Source organism: Elephantulus edwardii, unplaced genomic scaffold, assembly GCF_000299155.1.
Source record: "Elephantulus edwardii isolate Elephantulus edwardi_28Jun2011 unplaced genomic scaffold, EleEdw1.0 scaffold00238, whole genome shotgun sequence".
NCBI lineage: Eukaryota > Metazoa > Chordata > Mammalia > Macroscelidea > Macroscelididae > Elephantulus > Elephantulus edwardii.
In genome coordinates, this window is record NW_006399988.1 from 3,348,464 (window position 1) to 3,355,145 (window position 6,682).

A 6,682-nucleotide genomic window follows, 5' to 3' on the forward strand; every position below is an offset into this window, starting at 1 on the left:
TTGCTTGCATGTGAAATCAATGAGATTGTTCTATAGTTTCCACACTCTGTTGGGTCGCCCTTTTTTGGAATGGGAACAAATATAGATCTCTTCCAGACAGTTGGCCAAGTGGTTGTTCTCCAGATTTCTTGGCACAACTTGGTGAGCATGTCCAGGGCAGCATCTGTTAGCTGAAATATAAGTAGATGGTCATTTTTTCTTGTGAAGTGTTCTTGGTGTATTCAAACCTGTTGTGTAACAGCTGAAAATGTTAACTGTTGTTCAGAGATACCTAAATTCTTACAGATTTTATTAGTACTGAAGTCAAGCCTGTAACCTGGGCCTAGTAAGATATAGGCCTAACTTCATGAAGGCTCTCAGAGACCTGGCTGCAGCCCCTTCATAGGACTTCAGTTTATAAGTAGTAGAATTTACAACTGTTGCACAAAAGATAAAGAAAAGCAATCACTAGAAAAACAAATTGCTGAGCATGTAATTCAAGAAGCTAGACTATATGAAGAACTATGTGGCATCAGATTTGGAGAAAGACTCACCCATAACATATATTATGCAAATAATATAATATTGCTTGCAAAAACTAAAGAGGAATGAAACACTTATTGAAGAATATAAAAGACCATAGCCTTAAATAAGGACTACAACTTAACATCAAGAAAACAAAAATCTTATACCTTGACCAATAGAAAATATCATGATAGATGGAGAAAAGACTGAGTTTGTCAAAGATTTCATTTTACTTGGATCCACAATCAACACTCATGACAGGAGCAGTTAAGAAATCAAAAGATGCGTTGCAATGGGGAAATCTACATGCCCAACCACTAGTTTTAGACACCACTTCAGTCTTAACAATGGTACCTTTTGTGAGCTCTGTGTTACTCACCCTATGTGCCCTATCTTCCCATATCTGGAATAACTTTGAAAACTCAAGAATCTTTTGGGGGAATATTTTTTTCTTATACATAAAAAATTATTTTATACCATGGACCACTAAGAAAACAAATAGATCTTTCTTGGAGAGGGTGAAACCAAGTTTCTCTTTGGAGCCTAGTATTTTTTAAAATATTTTTCTTTGTTTTCGTGTAATATTCCTTTACATTATGTTTCATTCATATACATTGTTTTATGCAATCTTTAATTTACATTGTTTCATACAATCATTCTCATACATTGTTGTTACATGCCGTTGAGTCACTTGCGATTCATAGTGACCCTATTGTACAACACCCTAAACCTTGCTCTATCCCTTGCCAATCTCATTGTCTCTGACACAACTATCCCCGTTACCCCAGTGATGGAATCAATCCTTCTCATTGAGAGTCTTCCTCTCCTGTCCTGTCCCTCCACCCTCCCAAGCATGACATCCCTCTCCAAGGACTGGTCCCTCCTTGCAACATGCCCAAAGTATGTCAGACGAAGCTTCAGAATCCTTGCCTCCAAGTAGCAGCCTGGCTTTACCCTCTCCAGGATGAACTTGTTTGTTATCCTAGCAGTCCGTGGTATATTCAATACTCTTCTCCAGCACCAAAGTTCAAAGGCATCAACTCTCCTTCTATCATCTCTAGCCATTGTCCAGCTCTCTGAAGTATAGTAAGTAATGGCAAAGACCATGGCATGACTGACATCATTTCTCCTCAGTACCTTGGAGAGGTCTCTGACAGCAGACTTTCTCAATTCATCTTTTAATTTCCTGGCTGCTGGTACCAAGAGTGTTGATTGTAGAGTCAAGCAAATTAAAGCTGTCGACAATCTCAATCTTTTCATCATCTAGCATGATGCTGCCAATCGGCCCATTGGTGAGAACCTTTGTTATCTTGACATTGAGCTTCAATCCATATTGAAGGCTGCAATCCTTGACCTCTTGCAGCAAGTGCTTCAGGTTCTCCTCAGTTTCGGCAGGCAGGCTTGTGTCATCTGCATAAGACAGATTGTTAATAAGTCTACCTCCAATCCTGATGCCACACTTCTCATAGATCCCAGCCTCCCAGATAATCTGTTCTTCACTAGATTGAAAAGATATGGGGTTAGGACACATTTTTGATGTACACCCTTCCCAATTTTGAACCATGCAGTATATTTTTTAAAATCAATCACAATTAGACCTTGCCCATCACAAACCAAATGTCCAACCATGGACTGAGAAACTGTGGTACATTAATCTTTTTATTTTAGCTACTAGTGATGTCAAGGAGCTCTATTGGCACAATGGTTAAGCATTTAGCTGTGGTTTGAACCCATCTGCCACTCCAAGGTAGAAAAGACTTAATGATCTCTTCCTATAAATATGACCACCTAGGAAACCAAGAGAGAAACATAGATAATCTTGTTAAAGCTTACAGCCTCTGAAACTCACTGGACTGCCACCATTAGAATGGATTTAACAACAGTGAGCATGAGTGATGCTTTGCAGAGGCGAGTAACTAAAACCTGGCTCTGCTACTGCCTCTGCTCTACCCCTTCAGACCTCAGATGAAGGGCTACCATAAGTTGAGGCTAATAATGCCTACCTTGCATAGCTGTGGAAAGATGATACTATATAATCTCTATGCTAGTGTAGTTGTTGTTTGTGATTGTGTGTCATTGAGTTGGAATTAATCCATAGTTGACCATCCAGAGAGTTTTCAGAGGCAGTAAATTGCATGGGAGGAGATTGTCCGTTGTTCTTACACAGAGTAGCTGGTTGAGTTGAACTGTGTGCCTTCAGAACTGCAGCATAGCTTCTTATCACTAGGGCACCAGGTATCCCTAGTGTTGTTGTCATTGTTATGTGTTGTTGAGTTGCCTGTAACTCTATGTACATCTCTGAAGCTTGTCCTGTTGTAAGCCAGTCCCAATCACTTCAATATACCTATCTTTATTGCCCTAGTCACAGTATCAATCCATCTCATCGAGGGTCTTCCTTTACTGCACTATCCTTCCATCCTTTCAGGCATGATGTCCTTCTCTAAGGATTGGTCCCTCTTGGACACATGCCCAAAGTATGTAAGACAGAGCTTTAAATCCTAGCCTCCAAGGAGAAACTTGGTTTCACCCTCTCCAAGATAAAACTATTTGGTTTTTTGGTGGTCCATGGTATATTTGAGACTCTTCTCCAGCATCACAACTCAAATGGAGCCTAGGATTTTGATTCTCCATCTCACATACTTTGGGCATGAGGCGAGGAAGGACTGACTGTTGAAGAAGAACATCATGCTCAGAAAGGTGCAGGGATAGCACGGGAGAGAAAGACTCCAGATGAGATAGATTGACACAGTAACTAGAACAATGCAGATAGGTGTGTTGAAGTCAGTGAGACTGGCTCAGGAGAGGGCAGGGTTCAGACCCGCCAACCCATATGTATAGCAGCTCTATACCCTGCCCTGTCTTGAGCCAGTCTCACTATTTCTGATACACCAACCTCCATTTCCCCAGTTACTATACTAATAGATCTCTTTACAGTTCTTCCTCTCCTGTGCTGTCCCTCCACCCTTCCAAGCATGAGGTCCTTTTCCAAGAACCGGTCTCTCCTGGCAACATGCCGAAAGTATGTGAGATAGAGCTTCAAAATCCTAGTCTCCAAGGAGAGTCTTGGCTTCATCCTCTCCAAGACAGACCTATTTGTTTTCTTAGCAGTTCATAGTATGTTCAAGACTCTTCTCCAGCCCCACAATTCAGAGGCATTGAATCTTCTTCTGTTATCTTTAGTCATTTTCCCACTCTCTGAAACATAACAAGTAATTGCAAAGTTCTGATAGTGTTGCTTTTCAGCACTCTGGAGAAGTCTCTAACAGCACATTTTCCCCAATGCAATTTGTCTTTTGATTTCCTGACTGTTGGTGTTAAGAGTATTCATTGTGAAGCCAAGCAAGGTGTTACTGTTAACAACTTCAACCTCTTCTCCATCTATCATGGTGCTGCCAATTGGCCCAGTAGAGAGAATCTTTGTCTTCTTGATGTTGAGCTTCAATCTATATTGAAGACAATAATCCTTAACTTTCTGGAGCAAGTGCTTCAGACCTTCTTCAGTTTCAGCAAGCAAGGTTGTGTCATCTGCATAATATCGCTTGCTGATGAATCTTCCTCCATTCTTAATGCCACTTTCCTTCTCATAAAGCCCTGCTTCCTGAACGATTTGTTCTGCATATAGATTGAAAAGTATGATTTTGAACAATGCAGTGTTTCCCTGATTCCAGATCCAAATATAGGTTTTGCTTAAGCACAATCAATTGTTCTGGGATTCCCATTTTCCTCAAGGTTAACCACAATTTATTGTGATTCACACAGTCAAATGCCTTTGCATAGTCAATGAAACACAGGTAGACATACATCTGGTACTCTTTGCTTTCTGTCAAGATCCATCTGAGATTGGTAATAATGTCTCTAGTGCCATGACCTCTTCTAAACCCAGCTTGTATTTCTGGTAGCTCTCTGTCAATGTATTGTTCCAATCATTTCTGCATAATCTTCAGCAGGGTATTTGCTAATGGATGATATGAGTGATATTGTTTGATAATTTCCACACTCTGTTGAGTCACCTTTACTTGTAATGAGAATAAATATGGATTTCTTCCAGTCAGTTGACCAAGTAGTAGTCCTTCATATTTCTTGGTAGAACTGGTGAGCATATCCAGGACAGCATCTGTTGTCAAAATACATCAATTGGCATTCCATCAATTCCTAGGCTTCATTTTTTCCAAGTCTTTCAGAGAAGCCTGCACATCTTCCTTCATCACAATTGCCTCTTGATCATATGTTGCTTCTTGAAAATTCTTCTGTGTCAGCCAATTCTTTTTGGTACAATGTCTCTCTCTTCCATCTTCTTTTAATTGCTTCTTGAATCATTCAATATTTTTAATAGCATATTTAAGCATTACAACCCATGGCTTCAATTTGTTCTTTAGTTTGTTCAGCTTAAGAAATGCTGAGCAAGTTTGCCTTGTCTTCCCAAGGTGCCCTTTGAAATCTTCTATTCAACTCCTTAATTTCTTGATTTATTCCCTTTGCTTTGGCTTCTTGGCATTATAGTGCTATGCTCAGACACTATTCTGACATCCATTTTAGTCGTTTATTCTTCTTCTTCCTTCTTTGTAAGGACTTTTTAAATTCTTCATGAATGATAATCTTCATAACCTTTGCATAGCTCATGTGGTCTTTGTTCATTAGTGTTCAAGGCCTCAAAAGTATTCCTGAGTTGTTTTTATATGCAAAGGGATAGACTCAAAATCAAATTTTGATTCCTGTGGATATGATTTAACCTTCTTTAGCTTTAATTTGAACTTGCATGTGTGTAGCTGACAGTTTGTTCCACAGTCAGCACCTGGCCTAGTTTTCACTGATGATATTGACTTTTTCTAATGATTTCTTCCACAGATGGAATCGGTCTGATTCTTGTGCATCCCATTAGGTGAAATCCATGTGTTATAGCCTGAGTTCATGTTTTTTATAGGGGGTATTCACTATTAATAAATCATTGATTGTGCAGGATTCTATCATTCTATCCCCAGCCTCATTTCTGTAACCAAGTCCATATTTTCTAACTACTGATCTTTCTTGTTCCAATCTTCACATTCCAGCCACCCATTATTAATAATGTGTCTTGGTTAGATAGTTGATCAATTTCTGCCTGCAACAGTTGGTAGAATGGTGGAGGTCTTGTAGGATTCTGTAAACTTTTGATATGATACCCTTGTCTGAAATGGTATCATCAAATGTTTTTTTTTTTCCATTCAGTAGGTTTTCTTTTCACTCTGTTATGAGATGTTTTTGATGCACACAAGGATTTAATCTTTAAAAGGTCCCATTCATGATTTTTATTTCTCTCCAGATTCTGCATTTCTGGCTGTATTTGGCAGTCTCTTTATACCATAGACTAGGCAATCTAAGCTTGATCCCAGTTTGTCTTTGATAAAATTTATGGTTTGGGGTTTTACTTTTTTCCTCTGGAGCCTATTAAGGACCTATTATACTATAGATAATTAAGAAAGAGGATATTGTCAAATAAGTTGGACAATGAATAAAGATGCCTTTGAATTATAGCATTGGTAGAGAGTATTGAATATACTGTGTCCTATCAAAAGAACAAACAAGTCTGTCTTGGAAAAAGTACAAGTGTGTTCCTTAGAGGCAAGCATTGTGAAACTTCATCTCACATACTTTTGAGTATGTTGTTAGGAAGGGGAAATCCTTTGAAAACTACATTATACTAGGAAATGTTCAACAAAAGGGAGAGAGACCCTCAAGTAGATGGAGTGACACAGTGATGTCAACTCTGTGGTAACAATGGGCTAGAGTGTGATGGAGATTGTGAGGTTGAGGTAGGATTGTTGTTATATGCTATTGAGTCTTCTGTGACTCATAGCAACTCTACGTACAACAGTACTTAAGCTTGCCCTATTCTGAGCCAATCTCATTGACCCCAATATACAAATACCCCAGTTACTGTATCAATCCATCTCATCTAGGGTCTTTCTTCAGAAAACATGGGATTGGTGACAGAAAGGAGGCTGGGGATAGAATGATAGAATTCTGCATATGTTGTTGTTGTTGTTATGTGCCGTCGAGTCGTTTGCAACTCATAGCGACCTTATGTACAACAGCCTAACCCCTGCTCTATCCTGTACCAATCTCATTGCCTCTGACACACCCATCCCGATTACCCCAGTCACTGAATCAATCTACCTCATAGAGGGTCTTCCCCTCCTGC